The 17,428-nt window shown below is 48.5% G+C and overlaps 1 protein-coding gene across 1 annotated transcript in view; it reads left to right on the forward strand.

The window, feature by feature from the left end:
- DHRS13 (dehydrogenase/reductase 13) overlaps window positions 1-17,428 on the forward strand; it is a 154,761-nt gene that overhangs the window by 94,108 nt on the left and 43,225 nt on the right. The gene's annotated exons all lie outside the window — the stretch shown is intronic.

Below are 17,428 nucleotides of genomic sequence, written 5' to 3' on the forward strand. Positions count from 1 at the left end.
TCTCTCGATAGAATTGCTTCTGTGTCCAACCTGGCTGTGATCTTAAATATTATTATTATGTATATTTACTGAGCATGTGGTGGTTTGCTTCTAAGAAAGCAGTGGGTGCGTACGCACGTTTGTGTATGCAGACAGCTCAAGGGGGTAGACACCTGCTGCAGAGCCCTTTTTGTGCAACCTCGGCATCACACTGGACTCTTGGCTCACAATGAACCACCAGATCAACGCCGTATCTTCATCCTATTTCCACACGCTCCTCCTGCTCCAAAAGACATTTAGATCGATCCTCCCAGAATCCAGAAAGACTGTCACCCAAACACTCTTCACTGGCAGACTCGACTACGACAATGCACTCTATGCCTGTATCACCCTAGAAACAGCTCAAGAAACTACCGAACGTTAAAAACGCTGCAGCCAGACTGGTCCTCGACATCCCCCACTGCAACAACATCACTCAACACCTCAGACAACTCCACTGGCTCCCAGTCAACAAGAGAATCACCTTCAAGCTCCTACCTGACGCCTACACGGCTCCCCATGACGCAGGACCAGCATATCTGAACCACTGCCTTCTCATTCAACGTACCCGCCAGACAACTTCGCTCCCCCCAACTTGCCCTGGCCACCGTCCCATGGATTCAGAAGACCAGAACAGGAGGACGTTCCTTCCCCTACCTCGCCACCAAGACCTGGAACACCCTGCCCCTCCACCTCAGGCATTCCCTGTCGCTGACCCAACTCAGGAAGGATCTCAAGACATGTCTCTTCGACTGAACCTCCACGCCCTGATGGATCAGCAGGACCCCTCCCCCAATGCCTTGAAACCCTCACAGGTGAGTATCCGCGCTTTACAAACCCCTGGTTGATGGATTGGGTGTGACACATTTCAGTTCTCTCAACTTGCTGGTTAGGTTTCTGCAATATGTATATCTAGATTCGAAACTTTTCATTAGGAAGCATTTCTGCATATATTGTGGTTTGTAGACTAGGCATAGCCCATTATCTTTATAAATATAACGTAACTCAAAAATGTAGTGTAAATAACTTTTTTTATGATTAATATCTTCTAATATTCAGCATTCTTCCATCCCTGCAAGTATTACAATGTCTCCTGTGGCACTTATTGGACTCTTGAAACTCTTATTCGGGAAATGACAACATTTTGTATTGAAGACATTAGGGCTAGTTTATTTATCACAAATGAGTAGCTCATATTTGAATGCAAAATGATTGCTCTTCGGAAAATAACATGATACTCCGGCTTACAGGTTGAGCTCCCTGTAGACAGAAGCTCTCCCCAAGACAAAGTTCATTATTTCCATTTAAGATGGCTTCCACACTGTCACTTCCACTAAGGTCATAAAAACAGAAGCCCTCCATCCCCACGTCATTTTGTTTTTGTTTTCTCTGACGGTGAGGCAATTTTGATTGTTTAAAAGTTTTAAACTTTTGCTATTTGTGGTATAAATAAGTATATTGCAGATAGTCTGCTGTAAAGAGTCAGTTAACTAGAGTGGGTACAGGTGTAAAAGGTCGCACAATGGATGACCGAGCTGTTACTGCGATCAGCATTTTACAGTAATGTTGGAATTGGCCCAAGCACTTGATCAGCAGTGCAACAAGACTGGGTAGCATTCAACTGTTGGGGTTTTGTGGACTGCATCATGCTGCTTTATTCGGGTGCATTTAGGGAGCGACCCTTGACCCTTCCAGGTAGGTCGCTCCCCCTCCGCACAGCACCGCCTGTGTGTCCCTGCCCCAGCTGTCGCTGCTGAGGAAGTTCGAGGCCCTCCTCCACCCGCAGGCTACCACCTGCGCCTCATCCCTGGAGGCCAGTGGTAGGTCGTAGGTTTGCTCATCCTCCATTGTATTGCCTGTATTTTCTTTCATTGCTTCCGTTGTAGTGACTGCACTTTCATTGTTGTGTCTGTGACTGCTGTTGTCTTCTCCCCCGCTGCCTGTACGTGATCTGTGCCCGTTCTCTCCCTCTGTTCCCCTCGCTGCCCCCGTGTCTCTCTGCCCGGTTTCCCTTCTGCTCCCCTGTGTCTCTCTGCCCGGTTTTTCCTTCTGCTCCCCTTGCGGCCCTCGTGTCTCTCTGCCAGTTTTTGCGTTCTGTTGCTTAGCTGCTCCTGCATTTCTGTGACCTTTCTGCCTTCTGTGCCACTCGTTTCCCCCCGTTTTCTGTGACCTTCTGCCCTTTTCTTGTGATCTTTTGCCTTCTGTGTCACTCGTTTCCCCCGTTTTCTGTGACCTTTTGCCCTTTTGTGACCTTTCTGACCTCTTGCCACTCGTTTACCCCTCAATTGTTGTGCCCTTTGCCTTCGGTTTCCTTCGTCGTCCTTCACCGCCCCCGCCGCTGCGTCCCCTGCGGCTCCGCCCACCTGACTGCCCATTCGCGGCCCCCGCCTCCCGCCTCCCAGCTGCTCCTCACTCCCACCTCCCCATACATGCCGGCCGCTGCGCAGTCGCACCGCTGGCGCGCGGCAAGCCCGTCTGCGCCCGCTAACGTCTAGACCGTGCCCAGCGCTAGCACCCCTGGCCTCCGCACCCGCCATGATGACCGCCGCCACTATGACGCCAGCACCCTGCACGCATTTAACCCGGACGGACCTACAACTGCTTCAAGGCCACCCCAAAACGCACACACGGTCCCTTCACTTGCCGGAACTGCAGCTACACCATCCACAGAGCCGACGAACCACCCGCCGAGAAAGACCTCAAGCACCTCCGATGCATATTACTGAACACCCGCTCCGCACGCAAACACGCCGTCAAGCTCTGGGACCTGCTCAACACAACCTCCCCGGACGTCGCCTTCCTGACAGAGACCTGGTTGAACAACTCCTCCGCACCCGACATCGCCATAGCCATCCCAGACGGCTACAAGATCACCCGCAGAGACCGCACCAACGGAGTCGGAGGAGGAATCGCCATCAACCACAAGAACAGCATCAGGGTCTTGACTAGCACAGACGACGTGCTCAGCACCGCCGAACACATGCATTTCCAGATCCACACAGGCCCCAACTCCACCCTCAGAGGCACCCTCGTCTACCGACTCCCCGGACCCTGACCCTAGTTCTGCGACTCCATCGCTGACTTCATCAGCACGCACGCCCTGACCTCTATCGACTACATCCTCCTCGGAGACCTGAACTTTCACCTTGAGAACAACAACGACAACAACTCCACAACCCTGATCGATAACCTCGCCAACCTCGGACTGCGACAACTCGTCACAACGCCCACCCACTCCGCCGGCCACACGCTCGACCCGTCTTCTCCTCAAGCCCGCACGTCTCTGTCAGCCACACCATCGAACTCCTCTGGACCGACCACCGCTGCATCCACTTCACCTTCCAGAAACCCACCAGACACCACCACACCCAGCAGATCTCCCACCGCCGCTGGAGCAAAATCACCGAAGACCAACTACATGCAAACCTTGCTCTCAGCTCACCCACCGAACCCTCCAACACTGACGTTGCTGCCCACAACTTCAGACGCTCGATCGAGGACTGCGGCAACACCCTCGCCCCGCTGAAGAAACCCCCCTGGAGAGACACCAGCAAGAGGGCCAGCTGGTTCACAGCAGAACTCCTAGATTCCAAGCAAGCCTCCCGGAAACTAGAGAAGAAATGGCACAGTGAACAAACTCCGGACAGCCACACAGCACACAAGGATGCCGTCCGCAACCACCACCACTTTATCAGGCCTGCCAAGAAGACCTCCTTCAAAGACCGCCTCGACAACGCACACGCCAGCAAGGAGCTCTTCAACATCGTGAAGGAACTCTCCAACACCAACGACATCCCGCCGTCAAAAGTCCTGTGCGACTCCCTCGCCACCTTCTTCCACCGCAAGGTAGCAGACATCCACGACAGCTTCAACACCCACACAGCCCCAACAGACAGCAACACAACACACCCTCCGCACACCATCGACCACGTCCCCTTGCTAGCCTGGACCAGCGTGAGCGTCAATGACACCATCAAGAGCATGAGCACAATCCACTCCGGCTCTTTGTCAGACCCATTCCCGCACCACGTTTCAACAAAGCAAGCAGCTCCATCGCACCTACGCAACGTCATCAATCTCTCCCTTGAGACTGCAACCTTCCCAGAGAGCTGGAAACACGCAGAGATCAACACCCTACTCAAAAAACCCAAGGCAGGCCCAAGAGACCTCAAGAACTTCCGACCCATCTCTCTGCTCCCCTTCCCGGCCAAGGTCATCGAGAAAATCGTTAACAGACAGCTAACCCGATACCTCGAAGAGAGCAGAATCCTGGACCCTTCCCAGTCAGGGTTCCGCTGCAACCACAGCACCGAGATCGCCCTCATCGCCGCCACCGACGACATCAGGACCCTGCTAGACAACGGGGAGACTGCAGCACTCATCCTCCTAGACCTCTCCTCCGCCTTCTACACCGTCTGCCACCACACACTATGTGCACGCCTCCACGCCGCAGGGATCCGAGACAAGACTCTGGAATTGACCACCTCCTTCCTCTCCGGCAGAACCCAGAGCGTCCGCCTCCCCCTGTTCCGTTCCGAAGCCTCCAAGATCATCTGCGGCGTACCCCAAGGATCATCTGTCAGCCCGGCACTGTTCAACATTTACATGGCCCGCTTGCACGCGTCGCCCGACATCACGACCTCAACATAATCTCCTATGCCGACGACACTGAACTGATCCTCTCTCTCACCAAGAACCCCAACACCACCAAAGCCAACCTCCATGAAGGAATAAAGGCCGTCGCCGACTGGATGAAGATCAGCCGTCTGAAGCTGAACACGGACAAGACGGAGGTCCTCATCCTCGGCTCCAACCCTTCAGCCTGGGACGACTCCTGGTGGCCAACAGCACTGGGGGTAGCCCCGAACCCCACCGACCACGCACGCAACCTGGGAATCATCCTCGACTCAACGCTCTCAATGAGCAAGCAAGTCCATGCCCTCTCCTCCTCCTGCTCCAACACCCTCCGCATGCTCCGCAAGATCTACAGATGGATCCCGACAGATACAAGAAAGACAGTCATCCAGGCCCTCGTCAGTAGCAGACTCAACTACGGAAACGCCCTCTACTCGGGAGCCCCGACCAAACTCATCAATCGACTACAACACATCCAAAACGCCTCAGCACGCCTGATCCTCGATGTACCACGACATGGCCACATCACCCCCATCTGAGAAACCTGCACTGGCTCCCCGTCAACAAGAGGATATCCTTCAAGCTCCTCATCCACACACACAAGGCACTCCACAAGACCCGCCCAGCCTACCTCAACAGACGGCTCTCCTTCTACACCCCCAACCGCCAGCTATGCTCCGCAGACCTATCACTCGCCACCATCCCTCGCATCCGAAGAACAACCACCAGCGGGAGATCCTTCTCCCACCTTGCCGCCAAGACAGGGAACACCCTCCCACTGAGCCTACGACAGACCCAAGACCTGCTGACCTTCAGGAGGATACTAAAGACCTGGCTGTTCGATCAGTAGCAGCCCTCCCCCCCAAGGGCCTTGAGACCCTCACGGGCATGTAGTGCGCTTAACAAATGACTGACCTACTGTTCATGTTCAATTTGACTGCTGCCGGACTCTAAGATGACAGTGTTCTCAGAAGATGCTTGTGTAGGGCATATTTAAAATAAACCTGCACTAAGTTTCCTTGCTGCAGACAGTCATACAGTGATAGCAATAAGGATGGACAAGCGAAAGAACATTGTGGCTGATTCCTCCTGTGAAGAACTAGATGAATCCTAATTGATTCAGGTTTCTACAATAGGTGACATACAGACGATGATAGAATAAGCAGTTTCATGCTTTTAGGGCCAGGGAAGGTTTGCTGCCTCCAAAATCTCATTATGTGAAGTGCTCTGCTCCTGACCAGGACCCGCAGAAAGAGGGGATTAAGAGTATATTTATGCAGGGCAGTGCATTTAAGGTTATATTTACCGTACCTGAACAGATCTCTGTTCCTACAGCCACCAGGGTGCTTGAGAAACCATTATTTATACATTCATCCTCTCTCGTTAGCGCTTATTATGCTAACAACTTTGTTCTATTCTCCTCACTTCTGTCCCAGTACTTGCAGTTTAGAGAGTCCAACATATGGAATTCTTTCTCTCCCCAATTTCCGAGCCACACCAGTACATATTTGCATATTTACCGTCAATGGATGTCAACTTTCTTATTAAGTCCACTACTTGCTCACATTACTCACGCCCTGCTCCCGTCTCTTAGCTACGGATGAATGTCGTTACAACGCATACTTGTACTCCGCATACCATTACAACGCGGTATTTACAACGCATACCGCTACAACGCATATTGCTTTGGGGTGCTGGATAGTGGTAAGTATAATTTACTATTCTAACTCCAGTCCCCGTGGACCCTAGGGAAGGTGTTGGATAGTAAATTAAACTTACCTCTTATCCTAGAGCGCCCCCCAGCGCAATGCGTTGTAACGGTATGCGTTGTAATGCCTGCGTTGTAGTGGTAGTGCGGAGTAAAAATTGCGTTGTAACAGGTGCATACCACCAATCAGTATATTCATTCAACAATCCAGTAATATGTTCTTACTTGAATCACATCAGGCCATTATTCCAGCTGGGGGCAATTTCTTAAAACGAAAAATAGTTTATTAAAAAATTCATATGTAGACCAAGTCCTGAAGAGTATTGTTTCTGACTTAAACAATTAAAGTTTTTTTATGAAGCAACCATTTATATTTTTATTTTGTTACATCTATGAGTACAATACCTTCAGTTAATTCATCCCAATTATTAGGGAAAATTTAAGTAGACCACCACCGCTCAACAAAAAATAGTAACAAAATGGGAAGCCACGGGCAATAGGTCATGGGAGCCGAGGGTCGGAAAAGTTTGGGAACCACTACACTTGTTGATTACTGGGTGATTTGCATTGATATCTGTAGCAATTTACTGCATTGCTGCATTTGACGTCCGAGACCTTTGAGTTTCTCATCCCGGGAGATGAGCCTGATAGATTTTGAGGTGATGGTCCTTTTGACCAAAGCCGCGATTTGCAGGTCAGTATTGCACCCAAAAGGGTTTCTGAGCAACATCTTCTTGGTAGAGAATAGGGACAAAGGCTTCATACCGGTCATAAACCTGAAGAAATTCAACAAATGGCTTGTTTATCAACACTTCAAGATCTTATAAGAGATATCCTCCTGGCTGGGATTGAATGGTCAGACTGGACTTAAAGGATGCGTACCTCACTTTTCCTTCATACTCTCCTGACTGCTGGTTCCTTCAATTCTGTGGAGGGGACAGTTTTACGACTTCTAAGCATTCCCTTTTACCTTTCATCGGCCCAGTGGTGGAAGTTCTCAGAACGAAGGGAGTTTGACTGATCATTTATCTGGACTGCATCCTACCGATGGATCAGTCTCGGCTCCAATTAATATCAAATTTGAACATGAATATTGATGTCCTACAGGTCTCTGAGGATGACCTTCCTGAGGTTTCTCCCAGATTCGACCTCAGCTACTCAGAGCCTGCCAGAGCCAAAACTCTCTAAAATTAGGAAGGATCTATCAAACGTTTTGAGACTAGACAGAATTTTTCTCCACTAGTTGGCCAGGATTGTGGGACTACTATCCTTGTCAATCCAAATCATCTTCCCGGGCCCATTACACCACAGAGTACTACAGCGATTGAAGGCAGCACAGCTCAAGAGAAGCCTCACATACAGAGAGCTGATTTCCCTGTCACCGGAGGCCAGGACAGTACTCCAGTGGTGGATAGATCACATGGGGACCTCTGAATAGTGGAGCGATTTTCAGTTTAACAACGTACATGATTATAAAATCGGATACCAGCCGTCGGGGCTGGGGACCCAGGTGTGGCAACATCTCCATGGGGAGCAGATGGACTTGGGAGGAACTAAAGTTGCACATCAATTTTTGGAATTTCTGGCTAGATCCTTTGCGATGAAAAGATGCACCAGGGACACGCTCTTTTGCTGCCTTCTATTGAGGATGGACAAGGTATCAGCAGCCCAGTACATCATTTTGGGGCACTTTGCTCGAAGGCTCTGTCAAAGCTAGCAAAGAATTTCTGGCATTACTGCCTACAACTACAGATTTTGGTGACAGCAGACTACTGTTCAGGGATCCAGAATACAATGGCGGACTGGAATTCCAGGTACATTACAGCCAATTGGCAACTGGATCACAGAATCTTCTTAGCCTTAATGCACGAATAGGGACCATGCGATTTGGAGCTGTTCTCGTCCAGACTGAACTTTCAATTACCCCGATATTTAGGTTGTCGTCCGGGAGCGATAGCGGTGGACGCTTTTCTGCAGGACTGGTCGAAAGGCCAACCCTATGCCTTTCCACCTTACCTGATGACGCCCAGAATAGCGGCTCAAGTCAGGCATCAGAAAGCATAATTGGTTTTAGTGACTCCAAAGTCACAGGCATCATTCCCAACCCAGATAGAATCCTCATGGTATCCTCCAATAGAGTTGCCCTTCTTCCCTCCGATTGTACGGGGTCACCAGTGCTTGACAGCATCCGCTAGTATTGCAGGGACATCTCAAACTTATTAGGTGGAGAATTTCCAGCGATGCTGGAAAAACAATCGGCTTTCAGAAGAAGGTGCACATTTCATCCAAGATGTGTGGTCCACAGGCACAATCAAGAGGTACCGATCGGCATGGAGAAAATGGGAACGTTGCTATGTGGAGAAACATCATGGGTGCAGAGATTAAAGTTATCCTTAAATTCTTGCGGAACTGGTGCAGTCGAGCCTAGCCTATCGTACTGTGAATTCTTTTAGATTGGCCTTTTCTGCTGGCCATGGCCACATTAACGATGTTCCAGTGGGAGAATATTGCTGGATTTGTAAATTAATGAAGGGTATTAGACTCACAAGACGGCGACACCCAGGTATTCCTGATCGTGCAATGTGAATTTGGTTCTACGACTTCTCATAAGTTGGCAGGATAACCAGTATCTTTGCAGAAAGGAACTCTTTGCAAAGCTGGCTATTTCTTTATGTCTGATTTCATACAAGAGAGTTTCAGATGTGAGGGTGTTGGATAGCTTAGCTAGGCCTTCACACCAGAGGGCATTTACCATCTTGAGCAGGACAAAGACCTCACATGTTAGTCTTGCCCTTTTTGGGGATTTTAATTATTGGTTTAACGATGCCAACGCTGGGCCTCACGCCCTGGAATTGTTTGAGACTCTTACCAGCCTGAACCTAACGCAACATATCTCTTCGCCCACCCATATCAAAGGCCACACACTTGATCATGTTTGGACCACCAATTTAACTCTTTCCCAGCCTCTTATTTCCCCATGTGTCTGGTCAGACCATCATATAATTGATACCACCATTACCCTTATGGGGCAGACCATGGCTCCCTTGATGGCAGGCGGCCGCTCACGTAAATGGAATGCCTATGATTCCATAGGCTTCTTAGCGACCCTGGACAATACTCGTCCTACCATCTGCACCCATGACAATATTAATGCGATGGACTCTAACGTTGGCCACTGGCTGAAGACAGCCAGTGACCAGTTCGCCCCCCTAATCACATTTCCTCGCACCAGACACTCCAATTCCCATAGGTGGTTCTCTGACGACCTCAAGAAGTACAAACTTGAGGTTCGTCAGCGGGAACGCATATGGAGACGCGATTATTCTGTGGCATCCAGACTGAGATACGTAGCTGCCCGCAAAGAGTATAAGCAGGCCATCATTTCAGCAAAATCTGAGCATTTTTCCCACAGAATTCTCTCTGCTAATAACAAATCCAGAGAGGTATTTAAGATCTTGAATGAGCTTACCTCAGACGACAGGACCCTCCCAGCTCAAACCCCTACCATAGAGACCTGTGATGCCCTCAATTTTTTTTTCATTGAAAAAATTATCAAAATAAAAGATTCGATTATGTCCCCTCCACAGCCACCACCACCTGACACTTCTTGTAATAACCCATTGTTCTTCACGCAGTTCCCTGCCTTGGATCACACCACCTTAGCGGAACTGGCTATCCGGGTAAAATCAGGCTCCCCGAATGACCATTGCCCTCCTTCGGTGTTGCGAGACATCTGTCTAAAATTTCCTGAGTGTATATTACCCCTGCTGAACAGATCTCTCTCCAGTGGCACGGTTCCCAGCTCCTTCAAGGAGGCCATTCTCGTGCCCCTTTTGAAGAAGCCTGGCGTGGACCCTACAGAACTCACCAATTATCGGCCAATATCTCTGTTGCCCTACCTGTCTAAACTTATCGAAACTCACGTCACTAGATGTCTCTCTAATTTCATCGAGAGTTCACACTTCCTTGAACCCAATCAGGCGGGCTTTAGACCGGCCCACTCCACGGAAGCTGTAATCCTGGCTGTTCTGGATACCCTGAGGAGGAATGCTGATGCGGGAAGCCCTCAGGCCCTGGTACTTCTGGATCTATCTGCCGCGTTCGACACGGTGGATCACAACATCCTTCTCCACCGTGTCGAACAGGCTGGCATCCAGGGCCTCGCTCTTGGGTGGGTGGAGTCATTTCTTACCGGCAGAACCCAAGCCGTTCGTTTGGGATCATTCACTGCGTCCAAAACCCCCATCACCTGTGGTGTCCCCCAAGGTTCCTCTCTTTCCCCTTTATTATTTAATTTGTACCTCCGCCCCCTCATTCACTCACTTCAAAGCTGGGACGCTACAGTTTTCAACTATGCGGACGATCTGCAGATCGTCCTCCCGCTTCACTCCCCACAAGCTGTCAATAATTTTCACTCTATTATGACCACATTCAGCAGTGGATGAATCACAACCAACTAAAACTTAATCCTGGGAAGACTGAGCTCCTTCTCCCTGGTTCCAGTGCTGCTTACTGGGGTCCGCAGTTCTGGCCCATTGAGCTTGGCCCCCCTCCTGCTCCGGCCAAGACGGTGAAGAGCCTTGGAGTGACAATCGATGCCGAGCTCTCGCTTAAAGCCCAAGTAGGTGCCACGATCTCTTCATGTATGTTCCAGCTCCGAAAGATCCGGAAGATCAGGCACCTACTACCACATGCGGCACTGGCCCAGGTTGTCATGTCCCTGGTTCTTTCCCGCCTGGACTTTTCTAATTCCCTTTATCACGGACTCCCATGTTCTCTTGTGGGCCGTCTCCAGGTTGTGCAGAACCAGGCAGCCCGTCTTATTTTTAAAGTCCCAAAATGGCAGTCTGCGAAGCCCTTGCTTCATAAACTCCATTGGCTGCCAGTAGAACGGAGGGCGGCCTTTAAGTTGGGCTGTCTTACGTTCAAATCCCTCCATTGCACCAGTCCTGCCTTTCTTAACTCACTGATCACTCCGTACCAACCTGCACGTAACCTTCGGTCAGCTCATCATCACCTACTTGTCACTCCGAAAGTCAAAACCAGCAAGGTTGGGGGCCGTCGCTTTGCCCACCTTGCACCTAAATTCTGGAATTCTCTTCCAATAGTCATTAAATCTAATGGTTCCTTACTCCAATTCAGGAAGCTTTTAAAAACTTTTCTGTTCTCCAGCACCGGTTAGTTTCTGCCTTGGGATTCTGTCTTTGTTTTGTCAGTTAGCGCCAAGAAACCTCTGGTGTTAGTGCGCTTAAGAAGTTTCACTTAACATAACATAACAAAGACGAATAGTCAGTATCCTATCCTGCTTTTAGTGATTATCCAAAATTGAGTGGGTTTAGATGCAATAAAGCATACAAGGATATGACAGCTGAGATTAGGCCAGCAGGGGAGATACTACTCCTTATTGCTCTGAAGAAACCTTTCAAGGCGGTTTCCACTCCTTCCATTACCAGGTGGGTAAAATGGATCATGGTATAAGCAGGGAATGATTGTACGGAATAAAAGCTGGTACAATATTAATGTGAAAATCTTCTTTATTGTAGTAACACCAACATAGGCTCTGCTGTGGTGCAGAGCTACTGAGATACAGCCACACCGTCAGTCACCAGCTGTCAGCTGTCAGCTGTCAACTGTCAACATTCTAGAACTGACACCTTGTGACGGGAGCACGATACAATACGGTGTCCGAGTGCGGACAGAAGTGTACAGATCGCAACACATCTTCCCACTTAGGAGATGAGGGAAAAGCAAGAGAGAGAGAGAGAGAGAGAGTGAGATCACAGAAATATGACACATTGCATGAGCATAGAACAGTAATGGGATGCAAGAATGTACTAGTCTAAATCATAATCCGAGAGTTTCAATGGAGGCATCAACCTTCTACCTACTCTACTCGTTCTTCTGGAACTAGGGGTATCCGGTATGGGAGTAGAGCTGGGCCGTGAGGATAAGGCATGTACTTCACTATCAGTGGGATAAGACTCCTAGTCAGCTTCCTCATCTGACAAACCACTAAGTGCACCACCCCTGATGGCGGTGCGCGAATTCTTGTTGACGGCGTTATCCCTGGAGAGACTGTCAGGATTTGAGCTAGCAAAATCCACCGGATTTTTTTGTATAAGGAGAGTGCAGAGAAATGCCACACCTTACCATCACTAAGGAGTGCAGAGTTGCAAAACACCTTGCATACGGCTAAGGGTTGCAAGAATTTGTTCATCCCCTTGCTAGTGTGCCCTCTCCTCTTAACTCTGACCATGTCCCCAATGTTTAACTTAGCAGGTCTGCACCCCTGTTTCTTGTCATACTGGTCCTTGCAAATGGATTGTGCCTCAACCAACTTACTCCTCACTTGATCAGCTGACCAATGAACTCATTTTGCAGCCATCAACCAACCTACATTGTCCTTAGACAAGGGAGTTCTACCTCTTATGAGCTCAAAGTGGCTGTGCCAGTACTGCTACACGGTGTGGTGCGATAAGCCCAGAGTGTTTTAAGGATTTCCTGTCTCCACACCAGCTTGTTATTGTTGCCCAGTTGGATAATACCCTTGATGACCCTGTTGAAGCGTTCAACGGCACTGTTTCCCACGGGATGGTAGACTGAGGTAGTTTTATGAATTATCTTTTTTCTGTCAAGGTAGGTCTTGAACACGTCTGAGGTGAATTGGGGACCATTATGGCTAATTATGAGCGTGGGTAGGCATTCACAGGCGAACATGTCATCTAGGAAACTGATGACACTGAGGGCGTCTGGCTTGGTGACAAACTTGATCTCTGGCCATTTAAAGAAATGGTCAATGAGGACTATTGTGTACACTTGCTCATCTTGTTCAAGAATGGGTCCCGTAATGTCCACCCCAATTCTTTCCCAAGGCATGGTGGGGCAAGTGATGGGATGTATTGGAGGTCTGAAATTGACTTGGCTTTTGTCAGAATCGAGGCATAAAGTGCAGTCTCTGACTACTCTTTCAACAGCTATGCTAATGCCTGTCCACCAGTCACAGTTTTTGACTCTGCTCTTTGTCTTCCCAATGCCCAAATGCCCTTCTTGGCAAATCTCAAGTATTTTCTTTCTAAAATTGTAGGGATGGACAATTCTACCACCTCTCAACAGCAATCCATTCTCTTGCGACAATCTATGTTTGACTTCCCAAAAACGCGTAAAGCATCTGTCATTTTACCTTTACTGGTCCAACCCTTGGACAGCATATTTAACACCTCGCATACAACAGAGTCTGTGCTTGCTCTAGCATCCATTCATCCACGAAACCCCACATAACTATTCACGTATATTTGCAAAGCATAACTCTTCTACATCATCATGGTTATCGTGATCTGAAACACCAACAGGCATGCGGCTCAGGAAGTCTGCCACTACATTTTTGACACCGGGTACATACTGGACAACATAGTTGAAATCGAATAGGCGAACAGATAGCGGTGCCAGCCTAGGGGAAGCTGCATTCAGGCCTCTCGTAGTGAACACCTTTGTCAGAGGTTTGTGGTTGCTGCGTAGGGTAACTTTATTTCCCCAGACAAACTGTTGGAAATGTTCAAGCCCCCAAAAGCATGCTAGTGCTTCCGGCTCTATGATGGAGTATTTTTCTTCGCTAGGAGTCAAAGAGCGGGAAGCAAAAGCAATTATACATTCTGCCCCTTTAGCGTGCCTTTGGGTAAGAACAGCACCCAGACCCTTTCAACTGGCATCAGTCGTGATGATGTTTTCTAGCAGGGAGTCAAAGCCTTGCAAAGGTAAAGCGGAACACATTTCTTTCTTTAAGGTACTGAATGAGTCTTGAAATGTATCATTCCACACAAACTTGTTTTTATGCTTGAGCAATTGCCTTAACTCATAAGGTTTACATGAGAAATTCTTCATAAATTTCGCCTAAAATTCGAACAGGCCAAGAAAAGAACGCAACTCTTCCTTGTTGCACGGCACAGGTGGCTCTAGTATGGCATCTAACAGTTCTTTCTTTGGTCTGATTCCATCCCCTGTAATCTCATGTCCAAGGTAGTTTACTTTCGTGCAAGCAAATTTGCATTTGTTATGCTCAGCCGTTAAACCTTTGGCATCCAGGATCCCGAGGACCTGGTTAACTTTCATGTCATGCTCCTCCCTTGTTCTTACCATCACAAGGATGTCATCCTGGAACATTCAAATGTCTGTGACCCCATGAAGATGTGGTGCATCAATCTCTGAAACATTGCGGCAGCAGATGCCAACCCAAATGGAACTCTGGTGAATCGATAGCACCCAAATGGGGTTATGAATGTGGTTTGGTTCTTGCTATTGTGATGCAGGGGAACCTGGTGGTAAGCAGATTTCAGGTCTGTGGTAGAAAACCATTTTACTCCTTCAGGGCTTTCCAACAGCTCGTTAATTCTAGGGAGAGGGAATTGCTCAATTACAATGTTTGGGACCAAAAATGGGTTGCTGAACCGTTCCTGAGTGAAGAAATTATATGTATTTGGCGTGACCGGGGGTGTAAATATGACACCCTTGGGCATCCATTTTGTTGGATATATTTGCCTCACACACCCGAATGGGTGTCATGCTTCATCATAGGCGTTGCTCCTCGTCGGGGAGGCGGTGCAATCCCCGACGGGCTCACCTCCAAGAGGGGCTCTTTAGCGGAGATCTTTTGAATCCAACTGCCTTATGGTGAAGTGCGGGTATGTGGGAAATAGGGCAGATAGCCTGAAGAGTGATTAAAATGTAGTAGGGAGTACCAAAGACACTCCTTTATTCTGGGGGTCTCCCGCTACGGTTAAAAACGTGAATCCAACTCACTGGGTGTCACTATGTTAAGTACAGTGTCCCTAGATGAGATTGGAGAAGAGATTGGTCAACATGTTTCTCACATCAGGAAATACCCCGCAATTCATCACGACCTATCAGGTGTGGAGATTCTAAAAATTGCATTCATTCAACAGCATGCTAGTGTCATGTGCGAAAATACAGGTGTTATGTGTCTTGGTTACCTCTGTAGTGTTATCTTAACTTCCTTCGAGGAGCAACGCCTATGATGAAGCATGACACCCATTCGGGTGTGTGAGGCAAATATATCCAACAAAATGGATGCCCAAGGGTGTTATATTTACACCCCCGGTCACGCCAAATACATATAATTTCTTCACTCAGGAACGGTTCAGCAACCCATTTTTGGTCCCAGGTACTTGCTGTGGGCACGAGCTGATACTGGACCTTCCACTTTTCTAAGTGGTAATAAGTGCCCCGTTGATCTATTGATCGCCCTCCCCTCCTTTGAATACTACCTCAATTACAATGTTATCATTAAGGTCGCTTAAGTTTACGCATAGTGGAGGGCTTGTTTAATAGAGCCTTGCTGTATTCCTCATCGTTTTGAATGACCAAGACTGGATTGGATTTACCGAGATCCAGAATAATTCCCAGGCTGCCTTGATCCATCCATCCCAAAACGGAGGGGCCCACAGAAGATACGTATAGTTTACCTGAGGACTCTCTCCCCTTGAAGGCAACATTTAGTTTTCTAATACCACATACCTCTACGGGATCGGCTGTGAATTTTTTGATGGTGTTGTCAGCTCTTTCCATCTGTTTCCCTAGTTGTGGAACCTCCCAGACTTTGCTGTTCACTGGTGTAGGGGGAACCAGAGTCTGCAACTATGCTTATCATAACCCCCCCCCCCCCCCCCCACCCCCCATGGTCATGTCGCATACAGGTTCCTTGGTTTTGGGGGGGTGGGCATCATTAACTTGTAAAACACACTTGTCTTCTTTGTTGAGGACAAACATGTTCACCTCATCGTCGTCGGACGTATTAACATTTGCACCCTCATTCACCTCGACCAGTTTTACTGAGCCTGCAGCGGTCTAGGAAAGACATGGCTTGGCAGTTCGGGCTGGACTGGTCCCATGAGGCACAGGGTCAAGGCTGATTTGCATATGGCCATGTCTGAACTGGGGTGGTGTGAAGTGCAAAAAAACGATGGATTCAGGCCCAGATCTCTGTACTGGGGTGAATGTATGACATTGTTCTGCATTCTGTCCATCACTGTGTTTTTTGCAATTTTCACCCCGAGTGGGCTGGCGATGCTCAGACGTGAGTCCCATGCTCTCCACACTACTGGAGTCAAGCTATCGTGGCTGAAGACGGCTGATAGCCGTAACCGGTCCTAGGATGCTTGATTCCGGTCCAGGAAAGACATGGCTTGGCAGTTCGGGCTGGACTGTTTCCATGTGAATATATGACATTGTTCTGCATTCTGTCCATCAACTGTTATTTTTGATTTTCTATGGCATACTTTTTGATACCTCCGTGCCCTATGATACCACAAAAGGAGCATTTAACACTTCGAGCAGGACGCTTCTTATCGTCAGCAATATGGGATGAGCAACCACACCTGTAGCAACTTCTCTTGTTGCTGCTTTGTATTCTGATGGCAGCAGGATTGTAACCACTATTTTTTGTGCTCTGTTTGGATACGGATTTGGATTAAACCACCCTGGTCACAGTACCTTCCGCTTTCTGGTCTTTGGTCTCAGAGAGAATGGCTTTGGCGCAGCGATCAGTGAGTTCAGCCCTCCTGACAATGTCTATAATGGTCCGTAGAGGGATTCACCCTTGGCCCACAGATTGTCTTGGATGTTAGTGTTAGAGCCTTGCATGACAAACTGGTCCCTGATGAATTAGTCGTGCGAATTCCCAAAACGACAATTTATGGCTAAATTTTTCAATGCTCATACATAATCATCAATTGATTCCTCCTTGCCCTGTTTCCTGTGGAAAAACTGGTATCCGTCCACACCTACACAGACAGTGGGCTTATTGTAAGCACTTATACTATGGGGGCCATGGCGTCTAAGGCCATCCAGGTAGGTGGTAGATTGAAGGACATTATGAATGCTGTGGACTGGCCATCAGAGTCGACTTTTAAGAAGTTTTATTTCAAACCTATATCTGATGCTGCTGCTTTGGTGGTAAGTTAGCTTTAAACATGCATAATCCTTGCCTTCGGTCTTGAATAGAAGGAAAGTTTCAATTCTATTAAGTACAAAGAGGCAAGGATTATCTCACCAGGA

Source organism: Lissotriton vulgaris, chromosome 2_1, assembly GCF_964263255.1.
Source record: "Lissotriton vulgaris chromosome 2_1, aLisVul1.2, whole genome shotgun sequence".
NCBI lineage: Eukaryota > Metazoa > Chordata > Amphibia > Caudata > Salamandridae > Lissotriton > Lissotriton vulgaris.